General features: G+C 38.0%; 1 pseudogene; it reads right to left on the bottom strand.

Annotated features, from left to right (window-relative positions):
- Nucleotides 1-4,302: 4,302 nt before the first annotated feature.
- LOC130463238 (transcription factor TGA5-like) overlaps nt 4,303-25,984 on the bottom strand; it is a 44,067-nt pseudogene continuing 22,385 nt past the window's right edge.

Genomic DNA, 25,984 nt, shown 5'->3' on the forward strand with positions numbered 1-25,984 from the left:
TTGGAGTATTTTTATGTATATATATTTAATATAGAGTTAATGAATTTTAACCATTAAATTGAGCCAATTTGGATATTGGATGGAATTTAATAGGTATAATGTAATTTGAAAATATATTATCTGTCACTAACTTATTGGTTGTAGCAGCCATTAATAATAAAAAAGTTAAAGAGACCAGATATTTAATAAATATGCTTTCTTAGATTGCACGTTTATAATAGAGGAGCATCAAAGAAACCGCAGATCTTAAAATACAGTCTCTTTAAAAAAAAATCAAAGGAACCGCATTTTGTGACAAAGTGGTTTCCTAGTACAGTCAAAGTAACCGCATATTTCCTAAATTCGGTCTCTTTTTCTTTGTATTTAAATTCACAGGAAATGATCAAAGAAACCAGTTTTCTGCCAAAATCGGTTTCTTAGATATATCAAAGAAACTAGGCCAAAACTCCGGTCTCTTATGCTAAGAGACCTACTACCTAGGCACCGTATAAAGTGAGGTTTCTTTGCCTTATTTTGCCCGGTTTCTTAGGCTGTTTTTGTAGTAGTGCATGAAGATCATGTTTTAAAATATTACTCCTTTAGATAAGGTTAAATATTAATAAATTTGACTTTAAAAAGTGAAATGGTACATTAAATTTGGGCTGAGGGAGTATATGTTAAATAATTAAATTAATTTTTTTTTATATATACAACGTTAACAACAATATTACTTCTTTAGATAAGGTTAAATATTAATAAATCTATACTAATATATTAAAAGGCGTTTTGAAGATCGTATACGTGTCATGTAAACCTCTCCTTATTACACCACGTCACCACTAATTAGCATCATGACACGTCATTACAACCAAAAAACATCTAACAAGGATCAAACACCAAACCTCTTTGTTGAAAGTTACACTTCTTACCATCTTAACCAACTACAACTTATGTAATATCTTTCCATATAAGCCTATGTATTCTTTTTACAATAAACAAATACATTGAATAAAAGTGAATGCAAAAGAAGGAATGATTACTTAATTCACAAATGTACAATTACTACTTTGAAGAAAAGGATCCGACTTTGTTTAGATTTTTGGATGTGGAGTTTAATTGGGAAGGTTGTTGATCGGCAACTAATCTTATGTCACCACTGTAATTTGATGATGACATCATCTCTACGTACACATATTTAAAAAAAAAAAAAACCCGAATAAGAATCAAAACCCGGGGCGTTGACTTTAAAAAGTGAAATGGTACACTAAATTTGGGCAGAGGGAGTATATGTTAAATAATTAAATCAATTTTTTTAATATATATACAATGTTAATGGGGAATAGTAAAGCGCTCGCTTTGCATGCGAGAGGCACCCCTTTTTTTCAACTTCGGCACATGTATAAGCCATCGACCTATACTCCGCCCCCGCCGACGGTCTAAAAATAGTATGTTGCGTCTTCACAAATTCTTATTTACAATGGGTATACAATAGATATTGTACACCAGAGTAAAAGTTAACTCAAAATGCTTAAAAGTTAAGCATATATATATATATATATATATATATATATATATATATATATATATATATATATATATATATATATATGTTAAAGTTATCTATTTTTCAGTGATAGATTTTTTCATTTTAGTAAAACTCATTTTTTCAAAATAACTCATAATGTATAAAATTAATTATTTAACCCTTTAAAATATTTATCTATCAAATTTATTTTTACTAATATAAAAGTTAATCAAAACTAGGTTAAAGTTACAAAAAAAAGGGGTTAAAGTTATCTTGGTGTACAATAAATTTATTGTACACCTTGTGCGCGCAAGACCTTTTGTTGTTTCTTTGTCTTCCACTTTATAGGCGGTGGCTTTGAAAAATGTGTCTAAAATTAAAACTTTGACCATAAATTCTCACTATTATATTTATCAAAATTATCATGAGATATTTTGTTAGATTTGTCTCAAAATGGATTTTATAAATATCAATTTTTAATAATTTTTTGCCATATAGAATTGGATATATTAACAGTCAAACATTGCACCGAAATCCTTGCAAATAGTAATTGTAAAGATTTTTTTAAAACAGATTTAGTACTAATTAAGATCACTATTAACATACTACTAAAAATTTAACTAAATTAAGCATGCACCTTTAATACGGGATTAATAAAAGATTAACTAAAATTATGCAAAAAAATTTTGGCCAGGTAGGGGTATGCAATAATAGCTATTTGTGCAAAACATTTTGTTGCAACATTGAATCAATAAGATTCCTAGGCATTTTTCGTTGTCATAAAAGGTAAAACAAGACTTTGAACATATAAGACTGCGGATACTCTGTACTCACGAAATAGAGACGGTTCAACTACTAAACATTCATGCATAATTGGATGATCACGTACTCTTCTTTAAGTACAAACTCCATACTTTCGAGGTCGAATACGTCAATATCTTCACACCTTCCTTAGACTCATACGAAGTAAAAAAGTTAGATAAACTCGTAGGGCTCTCGACATCGTTAATTTCCCTTCATGGAGGTGATGGAGAAGAAACATCATAGCCTTAGCTTTATCTTGACATGTTGCTTTATTTCCTTCTTTTATTGTGTCACCAAGCCCTTTTGCATCTAGTTGTATTTCAGCATCTAACACCCATGATAAGTAGTTTTTTCCAGTAATATCAAGGGCCACAATCTCAAGTTTTGCTAGATTCGACATAATTCACTATACAAGATAATAATACTGTTAATGAGAGCTCTCGTACTAAGACACTTTAAAACTTCTTACGAAACATGCGTTCAAAATCTTCAAATGCAAAATAAAAATATGAAAGTAACATATCTTTAACACATTAATTTATAAAAGCAATTATAATCGGTATAAAAAAAATCAATGCCATAAACTGAAATTAAAATGATCATCAGTATACGAAATTAAACGTAACCGCAATCATACAATTTTTCCCCTTATACTAGAATTATGTGTGCGTAGATTTAATAAATAATAACCATTATAGAAACATTAATATTGCATGATACTGCATGATATTGCCGAAATCAAATCAAAATTCACTCAACATTCACACGCTAGGTCGCTAGCATCATCAATACATGACTTTTAAATAATAAAAGTACAACAAATTCATTGTTTAATGAGAAAGTGCCAACATTGTAAAACTCAATCTTATTCTAAGTAGTGATCATGCACAATATAAACGAAGAAGTATAAACATAATTTACAGTTAATAAAATCGAAACTAATTTGGTAACAAAGTCAACCACCATATACAAACTATCTTGGTTACTATGTTGGTTACCAGTAAAAATAATGCCATGGAAATTCATAAAAATGCAAGATATCTACAACGGCAAAACCAACTGCGCGCAAGATATATGACTAAAATGATAATTAACGATTCAAAAACATAAATCAATTACGTAAACTAATTGCAATGTAATACTCACATCATGTAATTGTAGTGTCATTTGTCTCTCGTTTGTCATTCCCTTTGTTGTTTACGTCGGTTAGCAATGGTGTTGATAACGTATTATGAAAGTAGGGAGAAAGGGAGAGAGAGAAAGTGTTAGAGTAGTCTTTAAGAATGGTGAGTTTTTGTTGTTGGGAATTGTCCCACATTGATAGAATGGAGATGTAAAGAGTTGTTTATATTAGTAGACCACCTCTTATGTTTATATAGAAGTGGGCCTACTAGTTGGGCTAGTGTGCTTTCGGCTTGGGAGTGCTTGTGGTACCAAGAGTATTAGTTAAACTTTAACTGGACAAATCTTCACATACGTTCGACGAATATACATATTAAATTCCGATATACACCCGTACATAATCAAAATATCACAACAAAAACCTTTTACAACTTGAAATCCTTAAGTAAAAGCTTTAAATCCAACAAAACCTACACACCAAAAGCTTTAAATCCAACAATACCTACGTCATGAAATCCTTACTTAAAATCCAACAAAACAAACACACCAAAAACCAACGCCAATAATCGCAATAAATTCGCTAGCTACACACAGACTTCGCCCCTGTCCCCAATGCCACATATGAGCACATTCATATCACACAAGATGTCAACGTTATTCTTGCCTCCTCTATTGCACCCTGTTGAACAAAAATATAGTCAAACCTCCTAAATCCGGTAAGCAAGGTTTTGGATCTAAGAGACAACACAACAAAGCGATATTTTGTTGTGGTGGACTATTTTCTTTTGTCATTGTAAGCATTACGACCGAACTTGGAATACTGCAACCACGGATGTTAACATTATAAAACCCCAAAGGGTTATTAGGTTCACTTACTCGTCACTTGGTGTAACATTAACAACATCAAAAACCCAACCACTCAAATCCTCCTTAACCCATGAATGATCTTTGGAATAAAACAGAGTGTCCAAGTACTTTGCCTACAACAGTAACAAGTGTTTCACTTAAATAATTTAACACATTATATGTTTGCCCGTTATTCCTCAACGTTATTATTTTATTCCTTTTTCCGAATCTTGGTTTTGTAATTATCAAGGGTATATTAGTCTTTTACGAAGGGATACTAAAAGTGATGTTACTAAAATAACCTCAGTTGTTCCTTTATGTAATAGAGATTTTCCACTCACTTTTTCTTAATTTATTCATTTTTTTTTCTTAGACCCACCTATCTTTTTTCACATTTATCTTACTTTGTACATATTTTGTTATACTAGTTGTTGGCCCGTGCAGCGCACGGTCCCCCAAGGTATAAAAATCTATCATTCAAATATGCTAACGTAAAAGATCGGTCTAATAAATTTATGGCAAATTTAAACATATTGTCCATAACCAAACTTGAAGTTCGGGATAACTACGCATACAAAAAACACTCAGGCCTGTCATTGATGAAGAAACTCGTATTTGGAGAACCGGGAGTACAAGATAAAAGAATCATTGATGATGAAGAAACAATCATTGGTCTTCCATTAAAAGAATTAGGTCCAGCATAAGGAACCTCATTCTTAGCATCAGTAAAGAACATTTTTATAAAGAACGAATCAGAGAGATTTCTTTGCAATTGTAATCTGAACTGGAACACCCAGCTCTGCAGGTGAACTTTCTAAAGAGGGTCTTGTTTGTAGCTTTGGAATCTGCTAGTCTTCAAGAGCATGCCCTTTGGATTGTTTCACCTCAAGAATCTGTTGCAACGTTTTCCACTTTACTCTTATTTGCTTGCATAATTCCTGATTACCAGCATTAAGGAGTTGCAGAAAGCTATCTAATCTAAAACAACCGGCTTTCTTTGCACTTTTTGTTACAGTGATGTTAGGGAGTCGATGATGACTCCATGACTCAGATAACCTCACATCCAGCAACTTCTTAACATGAACTAAAATTTCCAGCGAGGCAGTAGCAACTATTCAATGAAGCCGTAAAAATATAGTCAATCTCCTATCAATGCAATTTCTATGTCAGATAAGCTTGCCAATTAAATGCAATTTCTAGTAACCCTGTAAGGAAGAATGATGTGAGCTAATTGAGTTTACAGAACACGTTTGAAGGCAAAGGTTGAACAAGTACAGCAATAAAGCAATGAGTATGTATTCTGCTTTTAGTATGTATAGTAAATGATGTGTATTGAGCAGATATATTCGACAGTTACACATGGTAGTCCTTTTTAGATATTTTAGGTTGAATGTCTCATAATTAGACAAGTATATAACTCATGGTTATTAACTTACTATAGCGTTACTCGATCAATCTTCACATGTAATTCAGATTAACAAAACTTTCTAAGATTAACAAAATTTTCTAGGAACTAACCAGTAAGTTGTAAATCCCTGTAATCACTAAGATTTTCAAAGACTGAAGTTGATAGAGATACCAACATCATTGCTGCTAGACAGAAACTTGAGTAAGAATTTTGGCGCATTATCATAAGAAAGTGAGTATCGAATTTCATTACTCCCTCCTCCCCATGGCATTTTCAAGGTCAAAAATAAAAAAACATATGGTCAACCAACGTATAGCTCCGTGTTTGAGCCACCTCTTTCAAACCGTGTGCAAGGTCTATGATTTAGCTAAAGAAAGGAATAATCGCAAGGCATATTTGAGGACGGAGTAGGCTAAGACGCAGATTAGCAAGATAATATCATTTCGCGTATTTAAGTTATTTTCCTATTAAACAAGTAGATTTTCTGCTTTTCTCACAACGGTTAATATTTCCTTTCTAATAATTTACTTTGTTTAGTTTTCTGCCTTTCTAGTTTCTACATGATTTTTTATAGTAAAAAAACTTCAAACCATATTTATTATGAGATAATTAAAAACTAGTTTTTTATAATTATTTATAATATTCATTTCTCCGTCTCTTATACTCCATATAACGTATTTAAACGACAATTATATTCTTCAAAGATCTACATTTTATCGGCGCCCCCTATAAAATAATCTAGCTCTCCCAACGCCCTCCATCCTTCATTCAGCATGTACATCACCACATACCACATACGGTGGGAAGGTTGATTTTGACTATTCCATTTGCAGTAAATAACTACTCCGTAAGACTATAAGCAAAACTTAAAATTCCAACTTGAATAGAAATTTACCTGGCGAATAAACCCTTCAAGAGTACCGAGCTTTACCATAGCCATAGCCATTTGGCCCATATAATTTGCAACATTTTCAGATGAACCCGATGAACCAAGAGAACCACTCGACAAAGCTTCTGCCAATCACTGAGACAATGCATCTTCAACTTGTTGTGAAGCCTGTTACAAGTTCTGAATATTAATCACTTGTTGTTTTGTCAGAGGCTCCAGTTAGTTCACAAGCAAGCTGCAGAGTAAGACTTCAATTTAAAATGTAACATCATAAAATCGTAATTCACGGCTTCTTTAACAGAAAGTGCAATAGAGTTCACACTCCACACATTTCTCAAAATAATGAACTTGAAATTAAGAGAAATCATTAACACCCAATTACAGAACCAATAGGACCAAATAGTAGCTCAAGAAGTTCCAAAATCAATTACAATTTGGGTCCGCCAAACAATTAGCACCAAGTATTTTTTAAATCATAAAATTAACCTATCAGCACTTATGAACTATATAACCATATCATACACCAAATTACACCGTAACAGTTTGTCCGGCCTCTAAGATCATATTTAGAAAAATTAACGGACATATAGAAAATAAGAAAAGGGTCTCAAAAAGTGAAGTCGGAGGTTGATATATTATTCTCTGAATGTCCTTCTTTAGCTACAAATGATATAGATACAATTACCAGAGATGACTCACCATGGCCGTAAGAAGTTCAGAAGAATGGAAGCCCGCTAGACTCTAAACACCTTTCAGCCGGTGTTTTCCACATACCCGATAAAAGATGTAAAACATCAGTCTTGGAAGAATTGCCCTTGAGCCTGAAAATATCCTCATAATGTGCCACGACGCTATCAACAATGACCGTGAAGTTCAGCATCACCTCTAAGATCATATAATCTCTTTTACTATTTAGATTCCACCAGTTGAATGAGTTTGACCCCCTGAACTTGAAATACAAATCCCCTAAAGTTGGAAAGGTAACCACAACAATGCAATAATCAACCGGTGTTAAGATCACAACTTCTGTGAGAGAGACGGGGGGGGGGGGGGGGGGGGGGAGTAGACAACAAGATCTAACCTGTTGTCATGCCCGTTGGAGCTCCTGCTCGAGTTGAGTTGGCTTGAGTCTGCTACTCTCTAACTGTTGTTGCTGAAGGAAATAATGCCCTTGGTCCAAGTATGCATTCTATGTTAAGTCTAATAAATGCGGTTCAGTATTAATTAACAAGTTAATAAATCAGTGAGATCAAGTGAGCTGAATGCCTAGTTAGAGGCCGCTTCAGTTCAAGTGGAATTAATGATATTAATCCACAGCTTACTCTTGACTGAACCCGTAGGGTCACACAAATAGTACGTAAACGGATCAAGTATTTGATGGCATTAAATACTCCATTTATGAATATTCGGAACCGACGGATCTTGGTTTCAGTGGGAGCTAAGATCGTCACAGGCAAGAAATGAATACTCCGGAAACGATGATATTGCCGGAAACGGAAATATGGATCGTATCGGAAATATAAATATTATCCAAGTCGTAGATGTTGCCGGAAACGGAAACATGGTACGTATCGGAAAATATTATCGGAAATGGAAATATTGCCAGAATCGGAAATATTGCCGGAAACGGAAATATTGTCAGAATCGGAAATATTACCGGAATCGGAAAATAATTCCGGAAACGGAAATATTAAATATTTGTTCGAAACGGAAATTAATTCCGGAATCGGAAATATTAAATGTTGTTCGTATCGGAAATGAATTCCGGAATCGGAAAATTTAATCGGAAGCGCATCGTACGAATAAGCATCGGACGAGGCCTGCCGGACGAGGCCCAGCACGAAGCCAGGCCATCGCCCAGCAAGCCAAGCGCGCCGCACAAACAGCCACGCCAGGCCCAGCGCAAGGCCAGGCCCTGCAGGCTGCGCAGCGCGCACAGCGCGCACAGCACGCGCAGCGCGCAGCGCGCGCGGGCGCTGCGTGGGCTGCTGCTCGCGCGCACGCATGGGGGCCCATCGTGGCTGCCGTGCGTGTGTGTGCAAGTGTTTGTGTTCGTGCACGTTTCCTAAAACATGCAGAGTTCGGTTAATGATTAAATTCCTAATTCGATTTGATAAATTAATTAAATTAGAGTTCTTGTAGGATTCTAGGTTTAATTAATTTGTATCTGAATAGGATTTCGATTCCCTTTCCATACCCCTATAAATATGAGGCTAGGGCTCACAATTTATAACAAGTTTTTCAAAGTATTCAAAAGTGAGTTTTTTGAGAGAAAATTAAAACACACATCTTGCTCATAAAGTGCCGAAATTTTCTAGTACCTTAAGGCGATTCTAGTTGGTCAATCTTAAGGCGGATCCGGACGTGCTGTGGACTATCTACGGAGGGACGACACTTGGAGTCCTAAAGACTTGTTCTTGTTCGGTTCGGGCGCAGCTAGGGAGGGCACGCAACAAAGAGTATGCATCTAAACTATGCTATATGATTATGTGTAAATAATATGTTGTCCTGGGTTAATGGTTGTTTCCGCATGATCTATGTAATGTCATATGTATCATAACCTAACAGTGGTATCAGAGCCTCTTATTATTTTCATAATCTAAATTGCATGAACATGGTTAAATATTACAAATTTGCAAGAATTAAAAGGGGTGATTAATTTTCGTAATTGTTAATTAATTGCAAATTGCGTTTATTTAATTATACGTACGCAGTTTTTCGGCAGTTTCTTAGTTACTCATCCGAATTGAGTGATTTTTGTGTCAATTCCGCATGTAAAAGGCATTCTAAAATTTTGACAAAAATAGTGTTTTTCTGCCGAACCCAGAATTCTCAAATTCGAAGCCTAACTATGACTTTTCGAAGGTTTTAGTTTTTCGAATGCAAAATTTCGTAAATTTAAGATGTTAAATTAAATATTTGCGATTCTTGTTGATAAATCTTGAATTTTTGATTGACCTACTGCATATTTTTAACAAGTTTGAATGCCTAGTCTTGTTAATTATGCAATCTAATTTGTAATTATGATTAATTTGTTGAAAATTAGAATAATTTAGAATTAATTTGATTTTCATAATTAATTATAATTTAATTAGAAACCTATGATTAAAAACCACCATAAAAATTGTAAATTTATGATAAATTTTAAATTTTTATGACCTAGACTTGAATCCATAATAATCGGAAATCAATTGGATAATAAATATTCGATTTTTCGCCCTAAAATTATGAAATTAATATTATTTATTAATTTGTCATTAATTTTAAATATAAATTTTAAATTTTATGCGATTCGTTCATAAAACTTGCACGCACGAAGCAATGGACGCTTCGTGTTACCCTTAAGGGGTGTTGTATAATGCGGGCATGCGACGACGAGCAAGGGAGCTCGTCGCCCGTGCGGCACGAATGCAATGAGCAAGGGCGTAGTGCACGAGCACAAGGCAGCAGCCCTGCCTTGTGTCGTGTGCCACGAGCAATGGACGAATGGGCATGGGCGAAGGGCGAGCCAAGGCAGTCGCGTGTGGGCAGCAAGCGAGCTGCGCCACAACGCGCGCTGCCTCGCACAAGAGCGCGCAGCCTCGCGCGCAGCGAGCGCAAGCTCGCGTGCCACGAGCGCTGCGCCCAGCATTGCTCGCGCGCACAACGAGCGATGTCGCGCGCCCAGCGAGCGATGGCTCGCGCACCCAGCGAGCGATGTCGCGCGCCCAGCGAGCGATGTCGCGCCCGCACTGCGAGCGATAGCTCGCGTGCGATGAGCGCTGGCGCGCGCAGCGAGCACCAATGCGTGCGGAGGCTTGCGATGGGGATGCAGCAGCTATGCGACGAGCGCATGGGCTGCGCGCACATGGCCAGCAATGGCTGTGTGCGTGCGGCCCATGGGCGTGCAACGCGTAGGGTGTTTGCGTTACGATTAAAGATCGTTTTGAATGTTTAATTTGAAAATCCCAGTTCACGTAATTTTAATTAATTTTAAAATTAATAATTTAAATTATTTTCTTGGATTTTAATTTTGAATATTGTAATTATAATAAATTTTATTTATTCTAATTATTTTACTAAAATTAAAATCATGAATTAATTTAAATACGACTGAAATTAAATTAAACTTTTGGATTCAATTATAAATTGATATGAGCTTTAAATTTTAATTAAATTTGTATGTTTCCGGTTGGACTAGAAATACATTTTTATGTTTAAAATTAGTAAAGCATATAAATTTATTGGTTTAAGTGGGAGCGCTTTTTAGTCATAAACTCTTGATTAGGTCTACAAATCCTTAAGGTTAAAACAACTTGATTAGAATTAATAAGGACTGAATAATTGGTAGATTATTGGTGCCCTTGATTAATTGCTGCAAATGTTTACGTGATGCATAATGTGTTTTACTAACCAGCTATGTGGGCCATTCATGATAATGAATGGGTGAATGGTATATATTGTATATGTACTGTTTTGCAGGTTATGAAGTGACTAGTATGGCCCAAATAGGATAGAAAATATGGTCTGCGTACCATTAATTTGAATGTAATTGGTCTAAAGTACCAAAGTTATTTTTCAAATTCAAATATGGTCTGCGTACCATCAAATAGTTGTAATTAGTTATAGCTTATCCTATTTGAAGAAAATGGTGCCTCCCACGGAGATTTTCAAGACGGACTTTGAAGTCAAAGCTTCAAGATGAAGTCGGGCCATACTAGATCACATTTATCTTATGCATGCTTTAAGTTATTTATTGTTTTAAATATGTCTTAAAATGCATGAGATCAAAAGCTTGATTATGTTGCATGATTAAGGATTTTAGTTCACTTAAAATCTAACCAACATAGTAAGAGCCTTAAGTTCCAAACTTAAAAATTGAGTTAAAAGGTGCCATGCCAAAATATACACTTTCTTGGATATCCTTTACATCAATCTAGTAATAGTTTTCTCTCAGCGAGGTGTTACTTATTGGTCCTAAAGGGGCAAGGTACACAAATAATTGTGAGTACATGTTAGTTTTGGTGAAACTCAACGATATAAGTAAGGAGTCCTTTTATGTCGTGGCAAATTCGATAGGTTTACCTAATAAGTTCTTAGACGTACCTATCAACCAAGAATAGTTTCTAGACTATTAGCAAAAGGCTTTTGCTTACCTAAGATGTTCTAGGATTAAGTCGACAAACTGTGCTTAGTTCTTCAATGATTTTAGGATCTTGGAATCATTTTATTCACACCTGCCGGAACACATAATTTGAATAAAATGCTTAATAAACATTGAATTATGCATGTATGCTAGAATTTAAGTTTATTAAGAGAAACTGTGAATGGTTATTTATTTGTTTATTCTTTTCAATTGTAGTATAAATATGGCAAACAACAATCAAAACATCATCATGGGTTCTGAGCTTATGGTCAAGCTGAACCTGACAAATTTTCTTGAATGGGAAGCTAAGCTAGTTGAAATAGTCAAACTCAATGGACTTGAGTATGTACTGTCACATCCCATGCCAAGCTACTATGCCAGAGACATGACCCCTGAGAGATTTTACGCCTGGGATGCGGATCTCAAAAAGGTTATGAGTCTCATGCTGAACAATATCCCTGATGATTGGGCTAAAAGGTTTGTAGCCTATGAACCTTTTACGCTCATCAAGAATCTGAGGGATATCTGTCGTGGAAGTACGGAGGACAGGGACCTGAACGTCCATGAGTTGATTGAATCAATGTCTGGTCTAAAGGTTAGTTCTCCCAACAGGTGTTATAGGATGGAGGTCCAAGAAACACATGTTCAGCTCCTTCGCACTAAACAGAGGGTAGGCGTCCCACTGAGGTTCCATGTGGATCTTATGTGTTCATATTTTGATCGCCTAAGTCTACTAGGAACACCAATAAGCGAAAGGATGGCAGTCTCTGTCTTGCTCAATTCACTACACAGTGGGTTTGGTCGCTTCAAGCAACTATACCTAAGTGAACCAAGAGAAGAAACAGTTGCAGAATTTATTCACCTTGTCAGAAAAGCTGAAATAGTACTGGACTGTGAAGCCAAAAATTTACTCAAGGCTAGAAAGAGACCATTCAAGAAAGGTGGAAAGTCCAAGGGCAATGCTAAATCGAAGCAGGACAAGTCCACATCAAGCTGTCTTTATTGTGATGGAATAGGCCATTACAAAAGAGAATGTCCAAAGCTAAAGGAAGATCAGAAGAACGGAACAGTCGTTCCATCTTCAGGTATTTTCGTTATAGACTGTATACTTGCTAATTCAACTTCTTGGGTATTAGATACAGGTTGTGGCTCACACTTATGTTCCAATCCACAGGGACTAAGAAGAAGTAGAAAGTTAAGCAAGGGTGAAGTCGACCTACGAGTGGGAAATGGAGCACGGATTGCTGCATTAGCCGTAGGAACTTACTATTTGTCGTTGCCCTCCGGGCTAGTTTTGGAACTGGAAGAATGTTTCCATGTTCCAAGTCTTACTAAAAACATCATTTCAGTTTCTTGCTTAGATGCTAAGGGATTTTCCTTTTTAATAAAAGACAATAGTTGTTCGTTTTATTTTAAAGAGATGTTTTATGGATCTGCTAGATTAGTCAATGGACTTTATTTATTAGATCACGACAAACAAGTATATAACATAAATACCAAAAAGGCCAAAAAGGATGATTCAGATCTCACCTATCTGTGGCATTGTCGATTAGGCCATATAAACTTGAAACGCTTAGAAAGACTTCAAAGGGAAGGAATTCTAGAACCATTTGACTTAGAGGATTATGGTAAATGCGAATCATGTTTACTTGGCAAAATGACAAAGCAACCTTTCTCTAAAGTTGGAGAAAGAGCAAATGAACTATTGGGTTTAATCCATACAGATGTATGTGGACCAATGAGTACAAATGCTAGAGGTGGTTTCAGCTACTTTATCACTTTCACTGATGACTTAAGTAGGTATGGTTATGTCTACCTAATGAAGCATAAGTCTGAATCCTTTGACAAATTCAAGGAATTTCAGAGTGAAGTAGAGAATCAATTAGGCAAGAAGATTAAGGCACTGCGGTCTGATAGAGGCGGTGAATATCTGAGCTATGAATTTGATGACCATCTGAAAGAATGTGGAATTCTATCAGAATTGACTCCTCCTGGAACACCACAATGGAACGGTGTGTCAGAACGGAGGAACAGAACCTTGCTAGACATGGTCAGGTCAATGATGGGTCAGGCCGAACTTCCATTAGAATTTTGGGGACATGCACTAAATACAGCTGCACTCACTATAAATAGAGCTCCGTCTAAAGCTGTCGAAAAGACTCCATACGAATTATGGTTTGGAAAGCCTCCAAATGTGTCTTTTCTTAAGATTTGGGGATGTGAAGTATACGTCAAACGATTAATTTCAGACAAACTTCATCCAAAATCTGACAAATGTATCCTTGTGGGCTATCCAAAGGAAACAAAGGGGTATTACTTCTACAATACATCTGAGAACAAAGTGTTTGTTGCTCGAGATGGTGTCTTTTTGGAGAAGGATCACATTTCCAAAATGACAAGTGGGAGAAAAGTAGACCTCGAAGAAATTCGAGTCGAACAACAAACTCTAGAGAATGCTCAAGATGACATTCAGGATGAAACTCAGAGATCTTTAGAAGAATCTGGTGAGAATCATGGTCAATCTAGTAATGTTACCCCGCGTAGATCGCAAAGATATAGATCTCAACCAGAAAGGTACTTAGGTATTTTGACGAACGAGAGCTATGACGTTCTATTACTTGAAAGTGATGAACCTGCGACTTACAAGCAAGCTATGACGAGCCCTAGCTCCAAGCAGTGGCAAGAAGCCATGCAATCTGAATTAGACTCCATGTCTGAAAACCAAGTATGGGATTTGGTCGATTTGCCAGATGGCTACCAAGCCATTGGAAGCAAATGGGTTTTCAAACTGAAAAAGGACAAGGATGGGAAACTTGAAGTTTTCAAAGCTAGATTGGTCGCAAAAGGTTACAGGCAAGTCCACGGTGTGGATTACGATGAAACCTTTTCACCAGTTGCAATGCTAAAGTCTATTCGAATAATGTTAGCAATCGCTGCATATTACGATTACGAAATATGGCAGATGGATGTCAAAACTGCTTTCTTAAACGGCGTTTTAACAGAAACTGTGTTTATGACACAGCCTGAAGGTTTTGAGGATCCAAAGAATGCTAAAAAGGTATGCAAGCTAAAGAAGTCAATCTACGGATTGAAGCAGGCATCCAGGAGCTGGAATATACGTTTTGATGAAGCAGTCAGTGACTTTGGTTTCATCAAGAACGCGGACGAATCTTGTGTATACAAGAAGGTCAGTGGGAGCAAAATTGCTTTCCTAGTATTATATGTCGACGACATATTGCTTATCGGAAATGACATTCCTATGTTGAACTCTGTCAAGATTTGGCTTGGGAAATGTTTTTCGATGAAGGATCTAGGAGAAGCACAGTACATATAGGGCATCAAGATTTACAGAGATAGATCTAAAAAGATGATTGGACTTAGTCAAAGCACTTATATCAATAAGGTGCTTGATAGGTTCAAGATGGCGGACTCCAAGCGAGGCTACCTACCCATGTCTCATGGAATGACTCTAAGCAAGACTCAGTGCCCAAAAACACTTGATGAGCGTAGACGAATGAATGGGATTCCATATGCATCATTGATTGGTTCAATAATGTATGCTATGATATGTACACGCCCGGATGTTGCGTACGCACTCAGTGCTACGAGCAGATACCAGTCAGACCCAGGAGAGGCGCATTGGACTGCTGCCAAGAATATTCTGAAGTACCTGAAAAGGCACAAAGATGACTTCCTGGTCTATGGTGGAGATGATGAATTAATTGTTAAAGGCTATACGGACGCAAGTTTCCAAACCGACAAAGATGATTTTAGATCACAGTCTGGGTTTGTCTTCTGCCTCAACGGAGGAGCAGTAAGCTGGAAAAGTGCTAAGCAAAGCACCATTGCGGATTCTACAACTGAAGCGGAGTACATTGCTGCACATGAAGCAGCAAAGGAAGCTATATGGCTAAGGAAGTTCATAGGAGAACTTGGTGTAGTCCCCTCCATTAAAGGACCAATAGCCCTGTATTGTGATAATAACGGAGCTATTGCACAGGAAAAAGAGCCTAGACACCACCAGAGAGTCAAGCATGTACTTCGTAGATTTCACCTTCTACGAGAGTTCGTTGAAAGAAAAGAAGTCGAGATAAGCAAAATTGGAACTGATGACAACATATCAGATCCATTAACTAAACCTCTGCCGCAGGCGAAGCACAACTCGCACACTGCAGCTATGGGAATCAAGCATATTGGAGAATGGCTTTGATGTCTCTGTTTAATGTTTTAAAGTTTTAGAGTTTAAATCTTTGTAAAACATTATTGGTTAATCATTCACAATAAATGAAATGAATTCATTTTTCCATTTAATTTGTGGTTTATTAAATGATGAGTCCCTTCAAAATTGACGATATATTCAAGATAGACTGTCAGGACCAGTCCTGTGACTAAGAAATGTCTATCAAGTGAACTTGAATGTCAAAGGTTGAAAATGGTCCCTAATCGGAGTTTTCTATAAAATTGGACGCATAGAAAACGTTAGACGATTAGAATGCAAGATGACTAGTAGTTCTGTTTCTTGAACTATGTGGACATGGCAATGTCATAATCATTTGCATAGATACTTACTTTGGGAAGACTAGTATCGGACAAGACCTATGAAACTTTACTGTAAGAGATAAAAGTCTGTCATAAGTAAATTTCATTAAATTATTAGACACTAAATCCTCAATACCTGAGTGATTTGAGATTACTTGTTTGAGAACTGGTTGCTTTGACGTTGACCAACCGTCGCACCGTAAAAGGAGGCTATAAAGGCAACGCTCAGGTAATCACCTATCAAACGAAGTCTAATCTCAAGATCGCAAGATTGGGATTGTCCTCCCATAAATCGGGATGAGATGCTTAAAAGTTGTACAAGGCCACTCGGAGAGCTAGAAACTGTGAAATGCATGGCCGTGCTCGGATGAATCATAGGCTATGATTATCTGTTTATTTGATCAGTTGAACTCTGAAACCGAGGAACACCTCTGGACATAATAAGGATGACAACTCTTACCTTATGTTCAAGAGCAAGCATCGAGCGACAAAGGAATTAGGAAATGCACACTTGTCCCTAAGGACAAGTGGGAGACTGAAGGAAATAATGCCCTTGGTCCAAGTATGCATTCTATGTTAAGTCTAATAAATGCGGTTCAGTATTAATTAACAAGTTAATAAATCAGTGAGATCAAGTGAGCTGAATGCCTAGCTAGAGGCCGCTTCAGTTCAAGTGGAATTAATGATATTAATCCACAGCTTACTCTTGACTGAACCCGTAGGGTCACACAAATAGTACGTAAACGTATCAAGTATTTGATGGCATTAAATACTCCATCTATGAATATTCGGAACCGACGGATCTTGGTTTCAGTGGGAGCTAAGATCGTCACAGGCAAGAAATGAATACTCCGGAAACGATGATATTGCCGGAAACGGAAATATGGATCGTATCGGAAATATAAATATTATCCAAGTCGTAGATGTTGCCGGAAACGGAAACATGGTACGTATCGGAAAATATTATCGGAAATGGAAATATTGCCAGAATCGGAAATATTGCCGGAAACGGAAATATTGTCAGAATCGGAAATATTACCGGAATCGGAAAATAATTCCGGAAACGGAAATATTAAATATTTGTTCGAAACGGAAATTAATTCCGGAATCGGAAATATTAAATGTTGTTCGTATCGGAAATGAATTCCGGAATCGGAAAATTTAATCGGAAGCGCATCGTACGAATAAGCATCGGACGAGGCCTGCCGGACGAGGCCCAGCACGAAGCCAGGCCATCGCCCAGCAAGCCAAGCGCGCCGCACAAACAGCCACGCCAGGCCCAGCGCAAGGCCAGGCCCAGCAGGCTGCGCAGCGCGCACATCACGCGCAGCGCGCAGCGCGCGCGGGCGCTGCGTGGGCTGCTGCTCGCGCGCACGCATGGGGGCCCATCGTGGCTGCCGTGCGTGTGTGTGCAAGTGTTTGTGTTCGTGCACGTTTCCTAAAACATGCAGAGTTCGGTTAATGATTAAATTCCTAATTCTATTTGATAAATTAATTAAATTAGAGTTCTTGTAGGATTCTAGGTTTAATTAATTTGTATCTGAATAGGATTTCGATTCCCTTTCCATACCCCTATAAATATGAGGCTAGGGCTCACAATTTATAACAAGTTTTTCAAAGTATTCAAAAGTGAGTTTTTTGAGAGAAAATTAAAACACACATCTTGCTCATAAAGTGCCGAAATTTTCTAGTACCTTAAGGGCGATTCTAGTTGGTCAATCTTAAGGCGGATCCGGACGTGCTGTGGACTATCTACGGAGGGACGACACTTGGAGTCCTAAAGACTTGTTCTTGTTCGGTTCGGGCGCAGCTAGGGAGGGCACGCAACAAAGAGTATGCATCTAAACTATGCTATATGATTATGTGTAAATAATATGTTGTCCTGGGTTAATGGTTGTTTCCGCATGATCTATGTAATGTCATATGTATCATAACCTAACAGTTGCACATACGCCTACTTCCAACAAAGAAACAGAAAGATAATACAAGAGCATGTTAAAGACCAAAAAACAAAAAAAACATAAACTTAGCTGATTTTTTCATATTAGCGTTATGACTTCTTTTTTTCGCACATGGAATCCTTCTCCAACTAATTCCATTGATTACATAAATGAGAAAACAAATTAAAGAATTAACAACCACCAAAGCACAAGCAAGAAACAAAATTATGTAACTTACTTTTTCTCTCACCCGGCTTTTCCTTGTTGCCTCACGGTTTTGAGCAAACCTTCGTAAAGTCTACAATAATAAATCACTAAAGATGTTACAAAAATGATGCTACATAATGTCAAATTGCATAAAAAGAGAATGGTGAACAACTTTTAACCTTCTGATCTTTAGTCTCCTTCGATTTGTCACTCGAATCAGAAGCTGCATGAGTTGATGGAACGGTATCAAACTGCACAATAACCGTCCGCAATATTATGCCGTAAGGCATTAGTTACATATATCAAATAAATATAACTATCCACTAATGAGTCTGATCTGCACTTACAGTGCATTCGAACTTCCCAAATTCAACAAAAGATATTAGAAAAATTAAAGGGAAAAGGGCCAATTTTCCCTACAAGAAAGCTTTTAAACAATTCCGCCATTAACAAATAACATAAAGATGATGAGAGATTACCCTCTTGTTTCTTTCATTTGTGTCTGCATCTGTTGAAATAGCAGTCACTGGACTACCATCTGCCATATTAGACTCTCTCCAACTTTCCAAACTACTGGAAGAAATAGAAACCAAATTATTTTGTAAATTTCTTTGTGACTGAGTACCACAATGATTTATATTAAGTAAACTCGATGCATGTAGCATAAAAAATTAATTAAAAAAATATTAAAGGAATTGGCCTCTAGCTCCGTGATCCAGTATTCCTAGTATCATTACCTGAATAAATTAGTACTGAATATCAAAACTCTAGAAAAGTGTCCACAAATTCAAAGCTATTACGATTTTGCAATATTTAGCAGAATCATTAGCACAATAATAGAAATTAGGTTTTTGATTTGATTTGAATTATCTTCATTATCATGTTTGCTTGATTCAAACCGTCAAATATAAAAATTAATTAAAAACGTTAAATAAATAATCAAACAACCAACATACCACAAGACAACTAAAAATCAAACACTAAAATCTAATATAAAATAGAAAAATCAAGAGCAAAACCACTAAAATTAAATTGTGCTGAATTGGCATGTCAAATTAGATCAATTAGTGATAATAAAATCAAGGAATGTATAAATGTCTCAGATAATGCTTAAACAAATAATCACCTAATTCCAGCTGAAATAGAGAAATCAAAAGGACCAAGTTCAGGGAGCAAGGAAGAAAAACAAAAAAATGAAGAGGCAAGTGACTGAGGCACTGACCCTTTTTTACCATCTGCAACACAGTAACCACCACCGATCACCGTGGTTGCTTCTGGTCGTGTTTCAGCTAGCCGGTTATACCAGAGGAGAGATAATGTAGCAGGTAAATGCGAGCTATGAGAGAGAAATGGTATGATAGAGGTTATCCTAGTTTAGGGGGGGTCGTGCTATAACAACTAACGAATGAAATGGAAGCTATGAACTTTCAAATTAATTTAAAATCGAAATATAACGAAATTCTTGATCAATGGAGGAACAATATATATCACCATTTTAGGATCTCCCAGATATATCGATTTCCGACAAATGATGACGCTATAACTGATTTCTGTTGAGCTGGGTTTCTGTTCTAATCTCCAGAATTTTAAAAACAAAAGAGGAATAAAAAGGGTAACTATAAGATCGTGGTGAGCGTAGATCAGACATACTGATAAACCATGGCATGAAACACCTAATAAACACGAACCTTAAGCATGATAACTTTAAAGATGCTGATAAATAAGTAAAAGAATGATGAAAGCATAACGCCATAACCTAAGTTTACCTTATTCCAGCTTCGGCTCGCCTTCTCTTGGGTCTGACCTCTTGGATGGTAGACCAGTTCTCTTTAGAGTTGGGTCTGATCTCTCGGGTCGGACTTCTTCTGGGTCAGACCTCTTGGATGGATGAACACTCTCAAATGTACGGTGGTCTGCATCTTTGGCTCTGTTTCTATTGGGTCTGACCTCTTGGACGGATCAACACTCTCACATGTGAGTGGTCTGCATCTTCGGCTTGGCTTCTGTTGGGTTTGACATCTTAGATGGAAGACCGCTTCTCTTGAGAGTTGGGTTTGATCTCTCGAGTCGAACGAATAATGGGAAATGCCATTTCTGGCATCAATATAGGTGAGCTCGAGCTTGAGATAATTTACGATTTAACTAAACCAGAATCATCAATTGCCTGCGGTCATCTAATTTCACAAAGAGGGCATATGTTAAACCCAATGTCATTAAATCACATGAACAACAAAATAAACTTGTTAATAGCAAGAATGAATTCCACGTATCATCAAGATTTAGCACATTACTGTTAATAAACCAATAAGCTTAGTGTAGGGGGTTTTTTTGTGCAAAACTTGTTTCCCGTTCTACAAGAGGGGCGGTTCTTTAGAAAACCATAGAATTTTTGTACCTCGAAGGAGTCGCCACCAAACATTGTTTAAAGTCTCGTTTGGAAGTGACTCTATTTTGGATAAGGCTTTGAATCCTCGAAACGGATGTGTGAGATCCGGGCACGGGAACAAAAATGCTTATTCCGCGAGCTTTAGAAATATTCAAGTACGTTTACACAACATTTTTACGAAAATATACCCTAGATTAGACTATGTGGGTTTGAATTTAGAGCAAATAGAATCTCTAATTGTATGGTGGTCACTTTGCTTTAAAGATTGATTTAAGGAACCTAAGGTCGGTTTGTCCAAAAAATTTAAGCGTGATGTAACCTTTGTACTTTGTTGTATTTAGCATGTGCGGTGATGAAAGCAATAAAGCAAATAAAGTAACATCACAATACTAAGTAAAGTGCGGAATTAGTAAATACAAGACCCCCTAGAAAAGGACTAGGGAGTAGGTCCACATTTCCTAGAAATGGACTAGGCAAGTAAAGATACGGAATTGAAAGTGCGGAATTGAAATTGCGGTATTGAAATTGCGGTATTGAAATTGCGGTATTGAAAGTGCGGTATTGAAATTGCAATATTGAAAGGTGCATAATTGAAATTTGTACTTGGGCACATGAGATTCGAACGCCAAGCGGCTCCTTAAAAATAAGTGCGCCCGACACGAATTCAAAGCCAAAAATCTCAACTTGGGAGAGGTTGCTCAACCCAAATATCCTAGATTTTGCATGTTAAATTTGAACTTGAAAGCTTGAATATTGAAGTTTTGAACTTGAAATAATTTGAAATTTGAACTTGAAAGGATCCTAGTTTAGGGAAGTAACCATGAACAACCCTAAACATGGTGGGATCTTGAAAATTGAAAACTTGAACTTGTATATTGAAAAAAATGGAGTTTTGAATCTCAAAAGACTAAACCTTTAAGTGTTAAAAGGTGTCATCTTTGATTACCCCATGTTTGAAGGTGATTCTAGTCCAAGAGGTGATTGTAAACAACTTGGACATCCTTGAATCTTGAAAGTTTGCATTTTGTATTTTGAAAAAGTTTGTATTTTTGGAAAACATGTATGATTGTTGCAAGTGGTGTTTTTAATGATTAAAAAAACACCAACTTTCTAATCATTTAGGAATCAAAGAAACATAGTTGATTAGAATGGGATTTGGATTTACCTAGTTAGGTTTAGGCAAGAGCTCCCAATTGCTTTTGAATTTAGGAATTTTGTATGTGTTTTTGAGGAGATTTTGAGTTGTATTTTGAGGCGTAATGTCAAAATTACGACGTTGTATTGTTGTTCCCCTCCTCATTATGCTGAAAATGAGGGGTATTTATAGGGGGAATGGGTGCAGGCGCCAGCACAAGCCAGCGCAGTGCGCTGGACCAGCGCAGTGCGCTGCTGACGTGGCTTGAATGCCGCCAAAGCAAGGACGCGGGCTCCGTCCTTGTTTCGTCTTGTAGTGTTGTACCTGTTGTACGAATAGTACTAGGTTTGGCGTTTTGTATTTTCTTGGAGGTTAAGGCATCATTTAGCGTCTAAAAATAAGCCTTTCTCGGGTTTTGAATTCCGGTTTTACGGGACGGGGCCCGGCATGCTCGGTTTTGTGGGTCGGCGCCCGAATTTGACTTGCCTTATATGATTTTCAGTGGAAAAGGCCTAGTAAAACCAATGGGATGGTCTACTAGATGATATTGTACTTGGATTTTGAAATTGAATTTGGAAAGTTGTATTTTGTACCGAGAACCGAAAGGGGAACGGTCTCGGGGGTTGGATTTTGGATCTTGAATTTTGGAAGTATTCTTAGCAAGTGGGATTTCCTCCTGGAGTTATTCCAATCACCTAGCAAGGATAATGGTATCATCATCATCCCAAAGGGGAGACACAAATTAGGTGTCTACATAAGCCCCCACTTTGACTGAGCGTTCGGTTAGGAAAGCGCAAGTCAAAGTATTTCGAAAGGGACGGAGAATGATCAATATGTTCTGCAATCGAGACCACTCTTTGTACGCCAGTACCTGCATAAAACAGGCATTAGAAAAAAGGACAGAGTCTACCTCGGTGCGGTTGGTGGTGACTCCGATTTGTACTTGTATTTTTCCGCCTTCAGTTCAGGACGGAACTTGGCATCGAAAATTTTTGAATCTTGAATGTTTTTTTGAATCTTGAATTTTTGAATACCCGGAGTTAATCCATTGGGGATGTGCTTTGCTGGGGATAAGATCTTTTTACTGGCCCTTAAAATTTGGAATTTCGACTGACTTTCCCGGAGCTTGGGTCCGTTGGGAGTTGAACGCCCGAGTCGTTGTATTCTTTGGACTTTGTATTCTTGAAATATGCATCTGTTTGTACCTGGAGATACAGGTGTATACCCGTATTTTCGATGGATGGCCTGATGCGATGTTTGATGCTTGTCGCGGAAGACCGTAGCAGCAAAGGACGTGCAGTCAGCACGGGAGACCGCGCGCTGTAGATTCGCGCATGCAGTGGGCAGCGCTGGGTGCTGGGGCGGCGTATGGCGCGGGGCTGCACTATATAAGTGCTCCTTGCCTTGCCATTTTGAGGAGCAACATCTTGCTTCCTTGCTCTCTTTCTCTCTCAAAGGTCGAATTGTCTTCCCTTGGTCTTGTTCTTGCCTTATCCATGTAAGTATTTCATGTTTTGCTTATGAAATAACTCTAGGATTGCATGTAGTTTTGATTTTATCGTACTTTGAAATGATGCTTGTATGATTAAGCTTCTTGAATCTTGTAGAAGACTGTTTGATAGCCATTTGAACTTGAACTGTTGGAACTCGTAGCTTTGAATTTTTTTGAAAGGTTTTTTGAATGTATATTTTTGTATCGGATTCGGCATGGATAGCCTAGGCGTTGATGTGGAACTTGTATACCTGCTTTGGCATGGATAGCCTAGGCGTTGGTGTTTGAACTTGTATACCTGCTTTGGCGTGGGTAGCCTAGGCGTTGGTGTTGAACTTGTATACCTGCTTTGGCGTGGGTAGCCTAGGAGTTGGTGTTTGAACTTGTACCTTGAACTAGAGGTCCACTGGGGATTTATCTTATGAAATTTTTTTGAATTTGTTTAGGCTAGTATAGGATAGCCCCCAGTTTAGAATTTTGATACCTTGTACTCCACTTGATTTAGTATGCCTCGTCACACTCGGAGGAAGCTCGCCGAATCGTCGGTAGTTCGAGCTGCTGAGGAGGACGCTTCGGATGATGAAGCGGCTGCAATAAACGCGCCCAACGAGGGCATGGTTCCCCGGGATGCGCCTGGTTGGAGCCCTTCGCTCGCCTGAGAGCCTTGAGTTTTTGTATATTCGCTCGCTTTCTCTTTTCGAAGTCCGGTGTTACTCCAAGTAAGGATCTAGAGCTCTCTTGTATGTTGAATTTGTACTTGTATTTGAATTTTGAATTTTGAATTTTGAAATTTGAAATGTGCTTCTTGTATACTCCCCAAGGTTTGGCTTATGGAGAGGCTCATGTTGGTGGCACCACCAGAGAACATGGCGAGTTATAATAGAAAGGGATTCACTGTGCGACCCATGCTGCATGGCCGGCTTTCATTGGATGAGTGGCGGTGCGCATTCTCTGGAGTTGAATCTTGTATAAGATGGGTAGTTCCTTGGTGGGGAATTGCTGCTATAAGACATGGCCCTGGTTCCACCGCTTTGAGGGTGCCAAGCCTCACAATGCTGGTCTTCTACTTGCCTGCTCGAGTGATGAGACAATATGGCTTGAAACAGGAGATCCTGGACTGTACTGAAGAGAACCCGAAACCTGTTGTGCTGAATGCGAATCGACTTGAAGTTTGGAGGCGGTATTGGGTTGCCAAACCGTTCTTGAGTATCCAGTTCCCACCTGAGTCAGTTACTCTGTCTGCGGGGTATATTGTATGGATGAGAGGCCTAAGCCAGAGGGACATTTCTTTCTCCGGACCAGCTAGAGTCCGAGGTTCTAGAGCTAGACGTCCTGCATCAACTGGCTATGAGGAAGGTGACGGGAGTGTAGCCCATCCGGTGCTTGACCGTTCGGAATCCAAAGGAGGTTCGTCGTCCTCCCGTCTTGGAAGGTTTGCAAGTTCCTTCACCCGCCGCTTGGGCAAAGGGAAGATTGATGATTGATTGCGGGAAGAGTGAGGGGATAGTACTCAAGGTGCCAAGAAACGAGAGCATAGTCGCCCGACCCTAGATCTTTGTAGGCTAAGTGTGTTTGGAATGAATTGTGTTTGGAATGTGTTTGGAAGAGGTGTTTAGGAAGTGAAAAGGCTTTTGAACTTTGCTTCACTCGATCCTGACTTTGTATTTGAATTAGCTTTGAAGGCCTTAGGGCCAAATAAAGAGTTATTGTGTTAAATTCCGCTTGAACCTGCTTTGCTTTGAATTGGCACATTTGGAATAAAGACAACAACAATTTGAGTTTTGAATTTTGATTTGATTTGATTTTTAGGATGCCCTTAATTGAGGAAATTTTGAATTTTTTGTATTAAAGTGGTCGGGCCTCGAAATGAGGTTGCCTACGTGTCCCGTTAGGGAATCAGGCCGGGCGTAGTTCTGACTACCTTACAGGACTTTGAATTTGGATTCTTGAATTTGAACATGGAATTTAGACATAGAACTTCTTGAGTTGATCGAGGTTGGTAAGAGATCTGAATTCTGTTCCGTCGATGTCTGTTAGTTCGACTGCTCCCCGGGAGAGGATTTTCTTGACAATGTATGGGCCTGCCCAATTGGGTTTGAATTTTCCCCTTGGGTCCATGGTGCTTTTGCGAAGGGCTTTCAGGACAAGCTCGCCTTCCTTGATGTTTCGGGTTCTGACCCTTTTGTTGAAATGTCTGGCCACTCGACGCTGATAGACTTGTACATGCTGAGCGGCTTGAAGCCGACGCTCATCGAGCATAACTAGTTCGTCATATCTGGCTTGTACCCATGCAGCTTCTGGGATTTTTCTTTCGAGGACTATCCTTAGAGAAGGTATCTCTAGCTCGATAGATTGTACTGCTTCCATTCCATAGAACAATGAGAACGGAGTTGCACCAGTTGAAGTGCGAATTGAAGTTCGATATCCCCACAATGCGAAATGCAGCTTCTGGGGCCAGTCCTTGTAATTGGTAGTCATTTTCATGATGATGGTCTTGACATTCTTGTTGGCTGCTTCGACTGAAGGAAATAATGCCCTTGGTCCAAGTATGCATTCTATGTTAAGTCTAATAAATGCGGTTCAGTAT

This window comes from Spinacia oleracea, chromosome 6 (genome assembly GCF_020520425.1).
Source record: "Spinacia oleracea cultivar Varoflay chromosome 6, BTI_SOV_V1, whole genome shotgun sequence".
NCBI classification, from domain to species: domain Eukaryota; kingdom Viridiplantae; phylum Streptophyta; class Magnoliopsida; order Caryophyllales; family Amaranthaceae; genus Spinacia; species Spinacia oleracea.